This window comes from Bombus huntii, chromosome 1 (genome assembly GCF_024542735.1).
Source record: "Bombus huntii isolate Logan2020A chromosome 1, iyBomHunt1.1, whole genome shotgun sequence".
In the NCBI taxonomy this organism is placed as follows: Eukaryota; Metazoa; Arthropoda; class Insecta; order Hymenoptera; family Apidae; genus Bombus; species Bombus huntii.
Genome location: NC_066238.1, coordinates 15,238,365 through 15,259,002, shown reverse-complemented (window position 1 = coordinate 15,259,002; position 20,638 = coordinate 15,238,365). Strand labels below are relative to the sequence as shown.

The window sequence follows — 20,638 nt, the reverse complement described above, 5'->3', positions numbered from 1 at the left end:
GATTGGCTCGGCCTGCCTAGATTCGATTCCATTCGATTCGACGCGGTTCGATCGCAAACCGTTCTCGCTTGTTCGTACCGCGTACAGATTCTCGGCAAGCGAGCAGACGTTTTCAGCGACGTTCCAGCTGCGCGTTACTTACGTTTCTAACGTAACGTCCACCTTCCAAGGCAAAGGAATTCGACCGATCGAAGAATAAAATGACAAACGACGGTGGAGTCCGGGTCGGGTTGCACCGTTTGGCGATTTCGTTTCGAAACGGCTCGTCGATGGTGTTCGGTGCTCGAATAAGACTAGAATAAAGCTATACGAAGCTAATTAAAATTCGGGAGCTTTTTCTTTTCGGTCGTAGAGAAGAGTGACGAAGACCGATCGGAAGCAAGTCAGTTTTTTCGACTGACTTTCGAGCGCCAAACGTTCCTCGCTTTTTCTACGCGACGACGAGAATAGACACGCGTCCTGACTACAGTAGGAAACCGGTTCTTCGTACCGTTATCGATACTAAGTTTTGGTAAGCGAAATTTGCACCGACCAATCGTTCGACGATCGTGCACAGGTCGGTCTGCCGCATATCCGCTGATCGGCAACCTCTACGTATCAGTATCGTACATATTCTTCGGATTGTACGGTTCGATCTCGAAACAGAGACAGAGAAAACAAGGAGAAAAGAAACTGTAAAAACGACCGGACCGTGGTAAAGAGCAAAAAGTCGCGGGTGCAGAGAATGGGTGACTGTACGTTTCTAATTAGCCATCACCGGAACGCAATCTAAACGTATTGTGACGCGCGTAAGATAATAAGCGGACGGAAATCCACGATTATCGTGGTCAGGCAGAAAGGGCATCCCGACGACGAGCACCGGACGAACCATTTCCACGGTTCACCGCCCTTCGTTTCAGTTCTGCGTATGATTATCGTTCCAGTGATTATTTTGCTCGATGTTCGAGTAGAAAACAAACGCAATTAACATTAGGCTCGAAGATCGCTCGACTCCAGCTAAAATGTAGTATGTGGACGATCGTGTTTGCTCGAAGGGAAACTCTCTCACGCGTTTAACGTTACCGAACCGATTGTTCGTTCGCTTGTGCTTTTTTACTCGTGTACACGTGGGCGGTTACGGAAGTTCCAATCCTTCACCGATCGTACGCTTCAACGTGTCTGCGTTATTACTTTTCGTAGGTTACGTGGTTCGCTCGCACGTCGCCCAATCACGACACATCTCTACCTGTAAAAGATCTATAGAAACATGGTTGAACGTTTGAACGGTCGAACGTCGGGACACGTTCGAAAATAAACAGAGGAAGAGGGAAACGCGTCCGATATCGGACGTATCGCGAACCGCGAGTACGTATCGGACGAGCATCGAGTCGCTCTGTTCTCTTCCACTGGTAGTTCGCAGTTCGCAGCTCGCAGTGAGTCACAGCGAATCGCGGACGAATGCGCGAGTGGGTGGCCGTGCGGTTACTCGCGTCTTATGCGTTAGATGTATCTGCACAGGACAACTACGGTCGGATGAGAAACCTTTTTATTTTTTCCCTAACAAACGTCTCTCTTGTCCTGTTTCTTTTTATTTCCGCGTATAATTAGCGAGAAACAGCCAGCTAGAAGGAAAGAGGTATTATCCTCTGGCTATGGGGACAGTCGCGTTTCGATCGTTGGATCGCCGAGATTTACGCATTGTCAGGAACATTGGCTTCCTTCGTTTGGCAACCTCGATTCGTCGTCGTTATATTTAGTTACGTTTGAACTGCACCAAACCAATGTTACGGACAATTTACTCGCGAAATTAGTTACAAAACGCTCGACCTATCTACCCATCAGTCACTTCCTCTTCCTTCACGTTAAATAGATGGACGGCCATTAAACGCCGAGAGTGGAGGAAGAGTTATTGTTCGCGAGTTACCATAATACATTCGAACGCATACACCACGAATCGTAGGCTGCACGTCCGTTCGCGTTTCCCCCTCCCTTTTTTTCTTCCAATTCTTTCGCGTCAACTATAAAGAAACTATAAAGAAAACCAGCCGCACAGGACGAGAAAAGAAGGTCTTAACGAATCGATTCGCGTTCGACGAAGAAACGTCTTCCTTCTCGCTATCGTTCGTAATATCGTTTCACCGTTTCGGTAGCTCCAAGTCACGGGCTACGATCGCCAGGAAACAGATATGACGCGCGTCGCGAAGCGTGAAAAGCTCGAACGCACCCAACGATTACGTTCAAATGCACGTGGATATACGTATCCCTGCGTAAATGGATACATATAACCCGAATGGTGGGAACAATCGGCCGACGATTTACGTGCCGTCCGATCACTCGTACGATAACGTTGCAGCTTTTCTGGGTATTTATCGACGACGATGGTCAATCTCGATCGAACGTGGAGGAAATGTCTCGTGGATCTTTTCTTGAAATTACGACGATGACCACGTCAGCGACCGATGTGTCGCGACAAGAATGACCGACGATCGAGAAAAATCATTTCTAGGAGAGATAGAAATTAGCGATTGGTATAACTGCAAGAGAGGGACGTATATTTGTTGATACACTCGGCAGTGATCGGCGCGGTGTACGGTGCGGTAGGCCGAAGGCGACGGCGCGGCGGCGTGGCGCGGCGTGGCGTTTCCGCGTAGAGACGCGTTCCAGTCGAGAGGATCGAGAGGGCAACAGGTCGATCGAGAAGGCGCTGCTTGGCTGGCCGGTGCTGGTATTCCGGTACGGTTCGTCACGAGCCGTATCGCGCCAGTCGCCGCGAATCGTATCGCGAATCGTTCGATTTTCTATCGATACGCGCTACGAGAGGTCCGAGGTGCTTCGCACTTACCGGCTGTTTCATCGACCACGTGGAAAAGGAATATAAACTTGCTACACCGTTATTCGTTCGACATACGCTCTGGTAATTTACTCCCTAGAAGCAGCACGAAACCAACAAATTTCCCGTTACTACCTGTCGAAACGCTTCGATGATAATTCACAAATAGAATCATTTTCTTTCACTGCCGCGATTGACATGCTACCGTTTAGTCCGCTCGCGGTTGCAGGCGAATTACGTTTTACGAGATCGTTGGAAAGAGGAAGGGAGATGGCGCGAAGAGGATCGACGAGGATCCACGCTCGTATCTACGTTCGAGTATCGTAGTTCGTAATCCGCGAATGTCTCTGCACGACACGTCATTCGCGAGGACGGTCGGAACGATAAGTTCGAACAGCGTGTTCGTTTCAACGCTTTAAAAATATCGTTGATCGAACGACGAGAGAATGGAAGAACTTCGACCGCCATACCGACGATCGGTTATCCACGAAAACGGATAATCGAAGACGCGAGAATGATCGATTAGAATGGAACGCGACAAGAGGAGGGGAGTAGGATAGAGCGTATAGAGTGTGGCGGATCGACCGATGGCAGTACAATAAGGGTGTTGTAAGTAAGAAGCAACGAAGACCTCATAGAAGGTAACCTCGTGGCATTGCATACCTGATGTTCGCGAACAAGCTCTTTGTAGCTGGTACGGAAGTCTCGACTATATAACACATTAGCATTACGAACTAACACGGGAGACGGATTGTAAAGCAACGGTGTATCTGCTGTAATAACTGTGAAATGACTTTGCGCTCCTCATACCAATGAGATGGATTTTAATGGCTCGACACACGACCGTGTCTTCCTACTTCAAGCGCGTGCAAAAATTTGACTTTTCTAGCCGAGAATGGAGTAGCTGTTGTCACTTTCGTGTTCCTTCGTACTTTCTTGCCCGCATATTTTATGCAATCTCATTTGACAACGTCGTGACGACAACGTTATCGATCGATTCGATCGCTGTGTATCTTAAAAAATCGTCTCGTTACGCCAATGTCTCGTAACGTTATCGACGGCTAGTTAGTTTTAACGGGGAAAACAATCGACAGAGGGTGAAACAGAGGCGACAAGGCAGACGAAAGAGACGCGAATCGTTTTCGGTTGGGCGGATGCTAGTTGATTATCTGTTTCTGTTGCGCTCTCTCGCCAAGTACCGTTATACTTGCGGCGCCCGGGGCCTCCAAGATCCCTTCTTTCCTCCTTTCCTCCTTTCTTTCTCCTGTCTACTCTGCTCTTCTCTGCCTTGCTTTACCTCACTATACTTTACCTTATCGTTATCTTCTCCCTTCTCTTCTCTTCTCAGGATCTTACTCTGGCCTAGCTTGGCCTGTCTTGCCCTGCCCTGCCATGCCCTATCCAGCTACCCGATTAATCGCGCTACGCGGAAACAGATTTCTATCCGGTGCAACCAAATTTCGAATAATAGAACGATATGTAAACACACATATACACACACATACACACACATATATATATATATGCGGTTGATTCATCGTTGACACATCGGTGTAATTTTAACTATGTCGTGTTAGTTATTTTTTCAAAACTCGTCGAACAAATCGTCGTTAGATGTGATCGAGAATGAAAAAAAAGAAAAAAGGGCGGGCAATAGGAAAGTTTGGCTTATTTGCATAATATCGTCACGAGTCAGAATTAAAAGATCGGATCGGTGGAAAGAAAGAAGCGCAGTGGCGGTGTTGTTGAACGGCTGATTTATCGCCGGCAGACTTTGGGCTACTTTCTCGAGTCGGTCATTACGTAAAGGTTGCCGGCCGTCCGAACGTTTCGCGCTGCTTCGTTTTCGCGAACGTGTCGCTTCGATAAAACCGCGAAACGTCCCACCTCGTCTGGCTGTGGTGTCGCGTCGTTCGCAGCGTAGCCGAATTTGCGACCGATCGGCCGAATTGAAATCGAGATCGCGTTAACAAAAAGAATACCATCGTGACTCAAGGTTCGCGCGTCTTCGTTCAAGGACAGGATTCGATCGCGGTTTGCTATCCAATTGGAATAGAAAGTTGAATCGCGTTGACGCGAGCGTGCGCTCTCATTGGTACCGATCGCGTGCATAGTATAGTCGCATGTTGGCAAGAGAAACAGAGGGAAAGAAAGAGACAGACATATATATGGAGAAAGAGAGAATGAGAGAAAGAGGCAGGACAAGGAAAGAGGAGCGCTGGATGATGAGTCTGACTGGAATCCTTTCTGAACGTTGACCTACGCGGTACTGAAGATCAGGGAAACGTAGGTATATCTCTACGTCGTCGTTTGCACGCATCGTGCATCGCAGCCAACACCAACACCAACCAACAACGCTTAGGTCGGGTCGGTAGTGAATCCGTTATGAAATATGAAGTATTAACGATGATTATCGATATAAACCTATAATCGTGCGTCACTTGCAGCGTTGAATACGAAACGATAGCTCTCGTGTATGCCACGACGCGTGAAGCTTTTAATCGTTTCTCTTTCAACCGTCTGTCACAGTATCCAGAGAGATTTCGGTGTTGGCACGGAATATCAACGATATCGTTGATATTGGCGATCTCGTAAACCGAGCACTGGATATATCCGAAGGAATGGCGAGGAAGCGGCAGGATAAAACACAGGAATTGACATTCTAGGCAGGGTTTTAGCGAGAAAAGCTAGCTGCTCGCAAGGTCTGTCGATTCGTGATATACGTGATATACGTTATTAAGAAGTTCCGAAAGGGGGAGCGCAGCGTGTCGCGAGTCGGCCGATTCGAAAATAGTAGCGGCCGTTCGAACGAACCGACGAAAATCGTTTAGTGGACGATACATAGATGGATACGTAATAGAAGAGTCGCGTGCTCCAGGGGCGTTTCTCGCTAGTAGAAAAGTTCCGAAGGAGGTCTTTAGCCTTCGGCGCGTACTGTGCGGCCTGCAGGAAGACCGGTGAACAGCAGTGACTTTTAAGATGCGTACCGACACGCATTCTACGTGTCTCTCGGCTGCGTGGCAATCGTGTCAGCAATGCCGGGAACCGTGAAACGCATGTAAATCCTCTCTTTGCACAGTCAGGGGACAAAAGTCGATGTAATGCACGTTCGCTAGAGTACTTTCGAACCAGCAGGTACCACGCTACTACTTTCAGTCAACATTCGACCGAATTTTCGAACGCGATCGCCCGCCTCTTCTTGCTAACGAATCACACTTTTCCAACCACGCAAGGAAGATGACGGATACAAGGGAACATGGAACGTGGGACGAGTAAAAAGTTCGCTGCCTCTCGTTCAGAGACGTTGCATTTTCGAAGACACCTTTCCAACGTATTGCGCAACGCCGCAAAGGCGGATATAGGTCAAGAAACAAGATTAGTATCTGCGGAGCACGACGTGCAAGCATAAACCGCGGTCTCCGTTCGGTTTGTAACGCCGCCGTTCGGAGAGAGCACCGGAGACTTTCGCGATAGTGTTCCATTCTATTCCATTCCATTCCGTTCCCAGTCTCTTATAAAGCGATAGCATTAGAACGACGTATTGGATGCGACGCGATACTCGGCCGGTAATTCGGCAACGATTCTTATCGAAGGAGCTGACTTTTTTAAAAGAATCTGGAATATCAGGCTTAGTTCGGCCAGATCTATGTACGTTATAACCGTGATACTACCCGAAGAACGTTCGATAGTTAGGAAAGATAGTTGCAACAGTCGATCGAAGACCGTTCTTATTACGCAAGGTATAACAAATCGATAAAATTATTGGCCGAGCGTTGGCAAAGGTCACGACCCGTCTTCCGCGATTTACGTTTTTCGCAAAGGCGCTGTAATCCGTCGTCTTGTACGATAGTAAACACGCGTTAGCTATTAGGTGGAAATTTAATGGCTGGTTACGTAATATTCAGAGAAATCGTCGATGTGGGACAATTTATTTTCGATAAGAAGTTTTTGACGGATTCTTAAACGAACACACAAGTCGTATCTTTAGATAGAGGAACGGAACGTGGATATCTATTTGCGGTGAAATGATCGCGTGCATCGATTAGAACGACGCAGACGCAAATGTGAGAACGACACCTGAAAAGCAAACGGACGCGATATTTGCTCGGCCTTTTTCATTTTTTCTCTTCTTTTTTTTCGGCTTGATCCGTGTTTGACTTCCGATGACGTTTGCGAACCGCTTCGACACCGATACGGCGTTTAACGTAGCCGTTATCTTCCTCCGCGAATACCGGTTTGTATCCCTTTTCTCACGGTTTTCGCACAAGCTGCGATATTTCGCGATTCTGCGCGCAGGCAAAAGCCGTCGAACGCACACCGCGACGTTCCGCAACCAAAGTACGTAGAGCCGTACAAGTTACGTGAGAAAAAATGACGCGTCGCTCATACAGCGTCAAAGTTAAATACGAAATACAACGAAACGACGGGTTAGATAGTAATAAGGTAGAAACAGAGTAGAATAGGTCACGTAAATAAGCAATTAGTTGACTGGTAGAGCGGTAGCAAGCTATGACAAATATGGAAGAACGAACGAAAAGAATCGTAGAGCAAATCTGTTTCTAAGCTGGTGAGACCGCGATTACATAAATAATAATAATAATAATAATAAGAGAAGAAAACGACAATCGATCAAAGGATGATACAGCAATGGGGAAACAGAGTGAAATCGAAGAACGACGTATGGTATTTTGGTGTTGCGAATCGTTGTCAGGCAACGAGAGTAGGTCGGAACGAAGAAGGTAGGAAATGATCGGCGTTCGTTTACAGAGAGTGAAGCGTCCGCGAATATAGAAGCGTGAATTATGAAATACGCGGTTGGCTGGGCTGCGTTGGTTTTCTCAGTTTCCCTCGTCGCTCGTCGAGCGTCTTATCACCGGTAAACACATTCTTGTAAAAGGTACACATCGTTGCAGGTTAGATCGGCACTGCGGCCAATGTCACATTGAGATTAGATTGTTTGCAATTACTTGCTTTTCGTATTTACACGGATTATCCTTTCCTGTCGTTATCACCAGTCGTCTCGAAAATCGAACGGCATCGGCTTTCGAACGAACCGTGCATCTTCTTACGCAACGTGCGTAACGTCTTCTCGAATTTGATGGCGCGAAACTTCGAAACGGATCGACGCTGCCCTTCAAACGACAATCGAAACATACGATTTCAAGGTGAACATTCCAGGCAAACTAAACCCTAAGCGTTCACCATTACGATGAATCGGTTGGCCAAATTCTCGAAGAACACGCGATCCCCGTCGAAGAAGAGACATATATCGGGTGTCGAACAAATTGCACGAGCAGCTGGTCGAGCAGGCGCGGCCGCTCGTGATTTCTTCGGCGCAACGGTTTATACAGATTATTAGCCAGACGATGCGTTAGAGCGGATTATCGTCGTGTTCAGAGGCTATAGTTCTATCTCCAGAGAGGATGCAGATTTCTCGTAGTGGTGGAAACACGAGCGAGAGGGAGGAAAATCAGGATAAACGGAACAGGGAGGCGTCTGAGCGGCGCAGGACGACGCGACGAACGTGGCGTGGCATTGAAATCGAGAATGTCGTCTGACTGCGAGCGGCTGTTTTCACTGTCGCTATTCGCGCGTGGCGCGTGGCGCATGGCGCGTGGCGCATGCCGCGCCACCTCCGGCAGAACCAACCGCCGCGCCACGCCAGTTTCACAGCCAGCGAGAAGAACGTGGATGTTGCTCGCCGCTTGGCTACGTTTAGGCGACCACTGTCGCCGACGTCCGATCTATCGTACCTTCTCTGGGCCGAATATTTTTGGAACGCGCGCTCTGCACGCTTGCCGCGGTTGGTCAAGGTTGATCACTGTTGCGTCGACAGCGCTTATAACTGTAACGATAGTTGTTACGATTTACCGCCGGTTTCCTTTTACGGTTTTGCGGTTTGCCTTAGACGAGTCGAATCGCCGGCTTATTCTTTAAATCCGTTTCTTCGATTCCGAGCAATGCTTTTGCCTCGTTTTCCGTAGAATCGTTCTCGAAGGGAAGAAAACGGCGACTACGAAATTGCGCGTACGGCCTTGGCCCTCGCGTGCCTCCCAACGTTCCCGCGTGCTTCCTGGAGAACACGCGCTCGGTTCCACCGGCCATCGACGCTGTTCGTCACAGCATCGAGAGCGAAATGGTTATCCTGACGTTTAGACGCGACGGAAACCGCGCGAAGAAGCAAAAAGACACGTAGCGGTTGATGCAGTCGCACGAACCAAGTGCAGCGCAAATTGTATTCGGTTGTTACGTAAGTTTGCTTAAACTCCATATTTTTTTTATCTTCCCGAACTTATCTACGTTACAGCCCGATACATTTATGGGCATGCGAATTTACATAGATGCTCGGTTTCAAGGTCGTGATTTACGGGAACAGGTATACGTGTCGCTTATCGTATTAGGTTATGCCAAAAGTTTCTTTCGTTTCATACGGAGATAACAGACGCACAACATTTTTTGCTTTACGTTATTTTACTGAATCGCGTATGATTCATTTTGTTCTATTGGGATCCGGAATATTCTTCGAAGAGAAAGCCGCGATTTCTGACCCGCGCAGATGGCATTGGTCGAATGATAGAAACTTGTATCGTTCGATGAAAACGTCGAGTACATTGTCAAAATTACGTGGTTGCCAAATTTACAATTTCGGCGCGGACACTGTTGAATTTGTCACGCTCATTGTATGAGATATTAGTATTACAGAGTATCTTATTATTATTATTAGTATTAGAGGTATTATACTCTACCTTCCTACGACATCTACCTTCTTCCCTATGACTCGCCGCGCTCATAAATTGCCGTCAATTATTCGTTTTCGATTACAAGTTGAGCCGCGTTGCCTCCTTCTACAAAACTCGTCGAATCGATTTGAACATAGCGCTCGGACAGTCGCGTGCGTACAGATCCGCGCGCTGTCACTCTCATTACCATCCAAAGATGTCTTCATGCGATAACATGCGATCAAGCCAGCGCATTGCTGTTCGCTGCTCCTCGCAAATACTCCATAAACACGTTTCTGTTATTCCTTCGTTCTGTGACTCAAAATGCGTTCGCATTCTCCGATAATACTGCAATGAGATACGTCCAAGTATACGTACGTACATTCAAGCATATACACGGACGTCCAAATATATGTACGTACGTCCAAGCATATATACGGACGTCCAAGTACATGTACGTACGTCCAAGCATATATATGGACGTTCAAGTATATGTACGGACGTTCAAGTATACGTACAGACGTTCAAGCATATATACGGACGTTCAAGCATATTCAAGCATGTATACGGACGTTCAAGCATATATACGGACGTCCAAGTATACGCACGTACGTCCAAGTACACGTACGTACGTTCAAACATATATACGGATGTCCAAGTACATGTACAGACGTCCAAGTATATGTACGCATATTCAAACATATATACGGACGTCCAAGTATACGCATGTACGTTCAAGTGTTCATACGTTCAACTGATGGTTCTGCTCGCGATACATTTTTAGAAGGCGGAGGCGCGTTCGAGAGGAAAGCTTCAACATGATCGTTTTAAGAGGAGGGAGACTCCTTTTAACGTACAGGTAGACGCGACTTTGCACGCTTCTTATAGCAATTGAGAAAGAACCGTAGGAAAATAGGTAAGGTAATGGAATCTTCGTACGTTTTGCTGTGGTTCTCTACAGCAACAGCCACTCTACTCGAATATGTGTCTCCGCCATTTCCCCCGCCTTTTTTGCTCGTTCTTTCTCTTTCTCGGTTTCGCGTCAGCTCCTTGTCCGCAAGAGGTTTGCCGATCGTGAAGTTGACTTTAAACGATACTACGTTATCGCATAGCGTCGCGTCCTGTGGTCGCGTCGACCCGAAAGGTGGTATGCGAGGAAAAAACGAAAGAAAACGTGATCGTTGGCATGGGACGTTTGAAAGGACGTTGGCGAAACTGCGCGAAGTAAATCGTCCCGTTGCGGGAAAGAAAAAAAGAAAAATATACGAGTCGTTTAATGCAAAAGTGGTGTAAGTCAACTTTTTGTCTATTTGCTCGAACCGCGCATCTCGAAAGCATAAGCATCGTTCTTCCGTTTTCCGCGGCAACCGTGTAAATATATCTTCATTAGTTGGTCGCTGATAATAACGTGATAAGCGAGAATCGGCCACTCGTCCTCTTACGGAATTTTTAGTTTATCCTACGTTAACGAGTAATCAACTTTTTCGACTTACACCACTTTTGCATTAAACGGCTCGTACGTGGTGGAAGGAATGAAACAACGTCTTGTGAGAATGCAAGAAAAGGGGAAGGCAAGAGAAGATGTACCCTGGTGCGACGGATCGGCGAGGAAAATCGGAAAAGGAATTGGCAACAGCGCCAAGCAAGAAGGAACTTTGAACGCGTGTTTCCCCGAGCGTGCGCGTGTTCTTCGTCGTTTGTCCAGTGGCCGTGCTGCTGGTGAATTTGCAGCGGTGCAGCGCACAGGCACACGGGCGAACGTGTTCACGCAGGTGAGTCCCCGTGTCATAGGTAGCCGTGTTCGTATAGAGGTCCGCGACGTACGTATACATCTAGACGCGAAACACTGCGATGAGGCGAATGTACGTGTCAGGTACACGCGTACGTGTTCGTTATACAACTTTTCCAGCAGTCACGGAGGCGTAGAGGTGAGCCGGTGGCTTGTGGACGATGGAAAGTGGGGGAACAGAATGCGGAATAGCCTAGAATGTGATGTGAGCGCTCTCCATACCACTCCTCTCACTCTTCCTTATTTTCCTTCTCTTTCTTTGCCTCTCTACCATTTCTTTCTCATCCCTCTCTCTTAAACGCACATACACACACACACACAATCCCTATCTTTCTTAGGACACCACTCGTCCGAATCACTCGTTGTTTGCGTTGTTTCTCCGTCTAACGCTTGAACAAATTCTATACAATTCTATACAATCGTTTAGTCGTCGTTATGTTCCACGAAGAACATTGTACACGACAGTGGCACCTTGGAAACATCGGTGAAAAAGTCGGTTGAACAGCCCTTTATTACACGTTGTATACTTTCTGGTCGATGTGACCAACGTTTCCATACGACCTCTTAAACCATTGCGTTAACTTACGTAACCCAAGCAAGGGACAAGTGTCAAAGATTGACCGATCGTCGTTAAAGGACTACCAGTTTACCGATAGGAAAACGATAATCGGCTGATCCCTTCGGGCCAACCTCGACCCCAGCTTCCACTCGAAGGAAATTGTATTCTCTTCCTAGAAGCATGAGCATCGCAGGTCCGGTAGAAATGCATGACTCGGTCGACAGGTGGGCCACCTGCCAAAATTCCAGGACAAAGGGAAGCTTCGGAAGATCGGGATATCGGGATAACGCGATTACCGATCGCAACGTAGCACGCATATATTTATATATATATATATATATATTAGAAACCACATAATAAGAACCGCTAATACTCTACCTTTACGAAAGATTTATTTCGATCTAAGTAGTCTTTTACTCTTTTTTTTTTTGTTAATTTATTTATGGAATGTAGTTATCGGACGCAGAAAAGTAGGAAGAAGAGAAAAGAAAAGGATATTTTGAATGAAAATTTTGCGCAATACAGATGAAAAGATATGGTTGAACAGTAAAGCTAGGATCAAGATAACACCTCATAAATCGCACGCTTGAACGACGCATCACTCACGGAGAAGAAATGTACGCGGCTGGAAAAACTGTTAGCTAGATAGCAAATACGATTCAGGGTATCAAGATAGGAATATTTAGATTTACAAGCATGACAGTGAAATGGTAACGGTTTTCTTAAAGATTTAACAAAGCAATGACAAGAACTGCGAAATCTCGAATGAATTGGTTGTATGTACGTTCGATGCTTTAGGTCGATGGTAAAGCAACCCCAAATGGATTTGCGCGCATGGTTCTTTATTTTCGAGAAACTAATAAGTATTTTTTATACTTTACTTTATAAATTCCTTTAATCAATTAATTAATATTGCGTTCCTTTTAACATTACATTTTTACAGTTTATTTTCATAAATTTTTGATTATTTTTATTTATTATACTACCGCTACGTGTTTTTACAAATTTGTGGATCGAGATAGCAATCAAAACATTCGAAACGCAAGAGGTTGCTTCACCAAGAACGTAATTTCTCCATTAATTTCTCGAAAACAAAGGACCATGCGCTCAAATCCTTCTGGGGCCACTGCTTATTTTACCTAGCAAACACGTATCAGCGACGAATCTACGTTCATCCAGAGACTTTAGATCGAGCAATAACGTTATCGATGAATAATCATGGCACGTTCCGCTCATGGGTCCGTGCGATCCGCTGTTTGCGAAGCGTGTTGAATTCTTTCGGAAGTTGTAAAATAATTGCGATCCTAAACACGCAACGTTTTACCAATCGATGATAAAACGATATTTGTCAAGATGCCGATTACCGGTGGCGCATCGATATACCAAATTTCGCTTTCGTTTCGCGTTCACCAGCTTCGCTTCGCATTATTCCAATCATTCGCAAGTTCTTAAACGATAGAATTAGCGCGTGAGCGTCGGCGAGGAAATAATTATTCGCGATAGAATACGCAAAGCGTGCGGGCGAGGGCACCTTCGCTCTTTCCTTTCTCGTCTCGCAATAGCGATGATACGACAATGACGATAATACGGTAATAGTGGTGACGCTACGATAATTATTTAATGACATACGTTGAACATACGCCGCTAAAAATCGACGCTGAAACCTTTCGCTAAAAATGACTCGCTTGACTGAAGCATTTTTACCGTCCAACGGTTACCAGCCTTTTGCCGTACAAATTGAACGTCCGTTCGCGTCTCGTAAACGCCGTTTACGTTAAAAATACATCGCACGGAATAGATCTAGTGGACAGAATGGTTGCAGTGGAGATAGAAGACGATGGAAGTGGGCAGAGCGAACGAAGGGAGGCGGATCGGGCGGATCGGGCGGACAGATTTTCGGTAAACGCTGGTGAAGCTGAAGAGCTAGTTATTCCGAGGAAGAAGCGTGTTAAGCGCGAAGAATGGGCAGCATCTATGGATAGGTCGGTGGGCAAACGCGATATATCACAGGATACGGGTCGCTGGTTTTCCGAATGACCGTCTAATGGCGTCGAGGCGTGGTGGGTCGAGGTTGCGCCGGTGTCCGAACAGAAAATTAGTGGTCACAAATCAACCACCGTACGACCGCCATTGTACAGCATGGTGCGCGCTAGGTAGAACGTAGGAATCTGATCCTTCCGAAATTCTGACCTTTCCTATTTCGATGCGCTCTTTTCTCGACTGGCGCGTAAACTCGGCAGATCGGAAAGCTACGACGAGCAGTGAAACCCGGTGTTGCTAAAATCCTCGGCGAAGGATTCTGGCGACCTGGCGGCGCGATAGTTGCGCAATGTGGTTGGCATGCGACTTGACGCACATGCATCCGTACGAGATTCAGTGACGTACGTAGGTATACGATGACAGCGTTCGTGAAACCGGCTCGCGTATTCTTGAAAGAAAAGGTTATGGCTATGAAATTCTGACATTTCACGATTGTTTCGCACCTAAAGAACGACCGACCCGCGGCCATATCTGCGACGGTGGTTCGACACGCATCGCGTCGTAGATGGTTTGGCGACGCGACGTTTTGACGTTCCACGGGAGTCGATTTTGCTGCGGCGGACTTCTCGCCAGCGGTTGCCAGCCGAAAAGCCAAAGTTGAACGTTAACCGGAATGTTGAGGTTCCGAGGCGCGCGTTTAGATTGCGCTGGAATTCGGACAAGTTTTTGCATCTCTGCTGGATGCGGCATGGCACGAAGTGGATTGGAAAATAGTGGCGCTATAAAATATCACGTTGCCGTTTCCAGAATCAACGACGCGGTGAAATGTGTATCGGCTTTGCAAAAACGTCCGGTTGAACGACATCTCAATGACACAAAGACGAGGTATCGGCGCGCGTACTTTCCATGCGGCAAAGATTCGTCCTTGCGAGAATTTCGCGAAAGGGATATTCCGAGCAGCGCGCACGGAACACGCAGTCTGACGATAATTTTATCGAGCCGTGTACATTGATAAATTAACCGAGAGCAAGCTTTTTGTAACACAGCGTTCCTCGATCTTTGCCATTGTCGCCATTGCCGATACGATACTTGTCGCTTCGTCGTAGCGTCTGATCCGATAAGATCGATCACGCGTGGTTCTTCGATCGGGCGAACATTGGTTTGAGAGAGAATTAAAGGAGAAATCAAGCGAAACGTATGGATTCGCGTAGGATCGCGCGGTTCTTTGCGGCGGTGACACGCAGTGACGAGAGTATTTCCTTTTAAAGAACTCGCTCCTTTTACCTGCTCTGTCGATCTTATCAACGACTAATCTATACCGTGAGATTCGGCAGAAGCGCGCGAGGAATCGGCCGTTTTATCGAGAGAACACGAGTCTTGGATATTAATGTCCTGCTGAGATTCCATTCTTCCTGTTCGTTTCGTCTTGCCTCGTCTCGCCACGCATCGCGTCAAATTTCTGTGACTGCCGATGGGACGCATCGACAAAATTCGTTGCCCATTGGCGTCGAATGCACACAATTTTTCTTTAGCTGCCCCTTCGCTTCGCCTTTTACTTCGTTTCACGCGAACCGAACGACGTACGAACCGTATGCACTGCGATACTATGATACGATTTACGTATATTAGAAATAAATAATGGAAACAAAATCTGGTATATTTGCTATGCAGAGTGTAAAGCGCTCGGCAACGAATTCGACGTAAAATCTGTCGCAGGTGAAAATATCATGAAATCTTGGAAAGACAGCGAAAGAGAGCGAGAGATTCGATTTGACGTTTTTTGACGCACTGCTCGGCCTTTCTCCTTCTACACCGTTGGATGAGAAAATGAAATGGAAGGTCGACAAAAAGCTGTCCATGATAAATACCTTGGATATTCGTTTGCGAGTAAACACTGATTGGAACCTGCCGGCCTACCGGTGGGCTGTCGTCTAATCCGTTTCCTATCTTTTCCTTTATCTTCTGCCCGTAATTGTCTCATTGTATTCGGTTAAGCCAGGAAGAGATCGATCTGCCGACGAATTCCTATTAGGCGAAGCGAGTCAATTTCTGCTTTTCCCAAGAAAACAACCACCAGACGAGATATAATTTCTTGGCAAAGTGAGAAGCTTGCCGATAATTATTCGAAAAGCAGGCGGACAAGCGTATGCTTGCCATAGCGAAGTAAGACAAACACCGTAAACACGTCGTTTGTACGTTGTAGCCTCTCGAAAATCCTCCATTTGCCGGTTTTTCCTCTGTTTTTCAACTATTTTTTTTTTTTAGCGGAGATAACCAGCTATTGGATTGGCAACTAAGTGGTTGCGGATTTTGTCAATACCACCTAATGACAAAATCCGCAATCACTTAGTTGCCAACCCAATGTAACATACGTAGCTATGCTTTGCATTTTCGCGTGCTCTGTCATATCGCGTCCAAACCGATAGATCCACCGTCTGAAACCGTTTGAGTCTCTGTTTTCCCTTTTCGCCGGTGCGAACAGAGGGGGAAAGGTGAGAGGAACGACAGAGCGACGGATCTACGAAGCCAGGAAATGAGAAAAGGGCGAGAGGATACAAGACGAGACCAGATCACGGGGGACAAAGCAAAGAAAATTGAAAGAAAACGGGGGAGGGTGACGGGACGAAACGAAAAGGAAAGGGAAGAGGAAGAAGGCAGAGACGAGAAAGAGAAAGGCTGACTGAGTCAGATGGAAAGGTTGGTAAAGAAGCGCACGTGTGCGTGTCATACGAGTCCACCCAGTATGTTAATTCGCGCTGATGACCCCATCAGGAAACATGCTCACCGCTGAGTGGAGTAGTGGAGGAGCCGAGTTTTCGTCTCGTCCATGGCTCGTGTATGCGCTTACCGGCGCACACACGCGCATCCCTACACACGCACGTGGATATACCTTGCTGCCTCCGAACAATCGTCATCCCCGACCACGTTTCACGCCCACGCACTTGCTCAAACATTCCAGCCGCACAAAGCGCGTCAGGCTAATCGTAATGGAATTGCTATCCGCTCGTTAGGAACCATTAATAGCAACGAATTCATGAGCAGCAAACGTCGTTACGACGAATACAAGTCGATCGTCGTACGATCTGCGAAATCGGCGAAAGTGGCCGTTGCGTGAACTAAAAATCCTACCAAGCAATTGGCCGAAAGGTAGAATTTTGCTGCTGGTATCTTACCAGCATTCCATCGATCATCTTTATCGACGTTTTTCAATAGACAAGTTTTCACGAAATACACCGCTTTACGACCGTTCCACGACCTGGATATTTGAAACTTGTAGTTTGATCGACGGCAGGATCGTTAGGGGGATGAAGCGAACGAACAGTTTATATCGATGAATACGCTGCTTGACGCAAGGATCACGTTCCACGTATTGTGATGCGACACCGTCTTCGCCTTACCGAGATATCATCGGATTCTTCGTAGTATTAAAACTTTCCGATCGCTACCGCCTCGACCGAGATGTTGATCCTGCAGATGGCTGGCTCCCTGGGTCGCCAGCTAAACGAGTAGCGAATCAGGGGTGGCGATTTCCCGTGGCCAATGAAAATCACTATGTTCCAGCTTTCATCGGCTTTCTTCGTTCTACGTGTTTCGCTCGCGTTGCGAATTTCCGCGAAAAGTGTGTCATCCGTTACGGCTACGGGGCAGCTTGAGAGACGCGCGTGCGCACGGCTTTGCGAACGTTCCGCCGAGATACGAGATACGGTGTCGTTTTCCACGAAACTACGAATCCAGGAACTGCCGTATTCGAACTCGATCGCGCCATTCGACGAACACGCAGCTGCCTGCAAAGTGGCGAATGATCGAAAACAGCACGCGATTCGATCGGTCGGAATCGACGTCGTTTCGCCGATGCGAAGCCACGTAGTTTCCTCGTATCGAGAACCGAACGAGTGAAGTTTCATGGGCCGGTGTCGTTAGCCGTGTCGTGGCGAACAAAACGAAGGCCGCGAGTGCGGAGGTCACAGGCTAATAAATTCTTAGGCGAATCAATAAAAGCGACTGCGATAATTAGATCCGTCTGAAAGCGGTGCAAGGGCAGACAGGCAGAGAGAAAAAGGGACGACGAGCTGGAGGAAGGGGGAGGGCAAAAAGGTAGAGGAAAAAAGCAGGCTCGTTCGAACCGTGTCAGCTCGTGGCTCGTTTATTTTCGGTGGACACGAACAAAGCCGCAGCACGGCACGGGTCGACGAGCGGGATCGGGCACGAGCACAAGCGCGTGCACGGCCGAAGGAACACGAACCGAACGAAGAAGCGGCCGCTGGATCAGCATTATTCGGATAGGCCGATGTCGCGACCGTGAGCAGTAGGTTTTAGATTAGCCACGGTTAAAGGAGAAAACGGGGCAAACGAGGCTCGCGAGCACATCGGAGAGAACCGGCGAAAGGGAGAGCTGTGATGGTGAAACGATGCACGGGATGCGGAGGTCCACGGGATCGGTGGTCCCAGGTAGCGGTAGGACGAGCTAACCCGAGTCCACGTATTCCGCGCCTCCTTGCACCTCCTTACACCCCCTTGCGTCGCGCCGAGCCGCGTCGCGTCGCGTCCGTTCCAACGAGCAACCTGATTTATGGCGGCCATTCATTCTAATCGTCTTGCATCTCGCAGCCCCAAGCAACCCTATCTACCGTGTATAGTCGCGCTTTTCGAGACATCGCCCTCGGCGACCCGTAACTAATTGAATGCAAAGATTCGAATATTTAGTCAAGCTTATAAACCATTTAATTAACGAGACTGTAACGGTCACCTCTCTCTCTCTCTTTCTCTGTCTCTGTCTGTCTGTCTGTCTGTCTGTCTCTCTCTCTCTCTCTCTCTCTCTCTCTCTCTCTGAGCCGTTCTCTAGCCTCGTAAATATCGTCGTGTCTTTCGATTTCGATACCTACTTTGTCGATTGTTCGTCGCGCCATCGTTTCCTTCGTTCCAAGAAGAAGACGCAATTTCTTCGTGAACGGTCGCGGTTAACAGCCGCGAGTCTTTCCGGTTGGAGCGTGGTGTGGGTGGAGTAGGCTTGTAAATAGCGAGGAAAATCGTTGGGAAAAGGAAGGATGGTTGGCGAATCGTGTTGCGAGCAGAGACCGGCCTACGAAACGGATTAAATCGCATCGTTTAATTCAGCTTGAAATACATGTAATTAACTTTAATAACCGGTTTATAGCCTTAAACTGGCAATGATCGTAATAGCGGCGATCGCGGTGCTCGTAAACTAGGCACAAGGTGGATAACGATCGATATTCGAACGTAAGATTGCGTTAACAGATTCCAGGCTTTTGTATAGGTTAACACTAGAACTACCGATAGTAACACTTTGACTGCCACGCCGAGATCACATGTTTCGCTGAGGGCGCCACGGGAGTATTCTTATCATACAAAGCATATAATGGTACAATAATAATAAATTGATGACGTAAGACAACATTCTTCCCAATGGACCGTTTATCTTATTGGTGGGTGATCACTGTGGCGCCTTGCTAACAGTTGATAGCGACATATTATAACAAGGCTTCGTTTATTTCAACAAACTATTCGCATTCGTTATTTCGTCGTAAGCAAAACGTGCAGAATATATTGTCGAAACGTGTAGAAGATATTAGTAAACAGTATTATGATTATTTTTATGATTTCGACGAAACATTCGGCTGAAATGGCAGCGGTCCGGAAAAAAATTATGTTTGTGATAAAGCAATGGTAGTTAGTGGTAGATTACAACAGAGGAAAATGTGCTGTAGATTTATCAGATCGAACGATAGCATATTCCATACTACATAGAAGAAACCTCGAGTGGTATATAAAATTAGCTTTAGAGTTATTATTAAATACATCAATTTCAAACGCGATGATACTCTATAATCAAGCAAAAAAAAAACAAAAATCGAGGTATCAGATTTTAGAATGACACTCGCAACGCACCTTACACAGTGCCGTTCACCAGAGCTGTCAAATATACTTATTCCACAAAGATGGCGATACGAAACGCAGAAGAAAGAAGGGCAAGCGTACCTGGCACGAAAATTTTGCAGAGAGTGCTGTAAAAAAATGTTAAACAGTTAGGACGAAAAATTGCTAAGAATCGGACCAAAAGGATGACCACCTATCGTCCAGATTGTATTGACGAGCCACATTTATGTTTAAAGTGTTTCAACACAGTGCACCGTTAGATGCAACATTTGTTCTCATTTTTTTTTATCGATGTTCTAATAAAAACGTTTAATCGTTCAATGGGGCACTTTTTATTTCAAAGTATCTTCTATTTATCGGTTATGTTCAAAATACCCCAACTGTCAATTTTCATACAATTTTTACAATTGTAAGAAGTTCAAACGCACCGGCCACCAATGACCAACGTAACAGTCAAAGTGTTAACACGAAGCTGTTTCTACCAAAACCAGTCGAAATGACTGGTCCTGAAAAAATACGTAGTAATAGAATATTTGTATATTTATTGATTTATTACTTTCTTGCAGAAGGAATTCCATGTTATGTAGTACGTTATGTTTTTAACGAGGGTTGACACATTTATAAAATTGTAGAATCAGTCGTTTTGATTACTGTGGTATTTCTAGCGTTAGCATCTAGCGATCTAGCGATCGATCCGAAATTTTCCTGACAACTGATATCGTCACATCGAATGATACACGATAAAAATTGTAAAAACGCGTGGGAAGTTGTACAAAACGAGGAAACTGGTTAATTGGTGTTCGATAAACAGATTACAGTACCCTTTTACACTTCGGCAAACACCAGTCATTTTGTCTGGTATTGGTATAAGTAGCCTTGATACAAAA

At 46.6% G+C, this 20,638-nt stretch overlaps 1 protein-coding gene across 3 annotated transcripts in view; it reads left to right on the top strand.

Annotated features, from left to right (window-relative positions):
• The window catches only part of LOC126865988 (putative uncharacterized protein DDB_G0277255), a 45,309-nt gene that overhangs the window by 4,324 nt on the left and 20,347 nt on the right, over window positions 1-20,638 (top strand). The gene's annotated exons all lie outside the window — the stretch shown is intronic.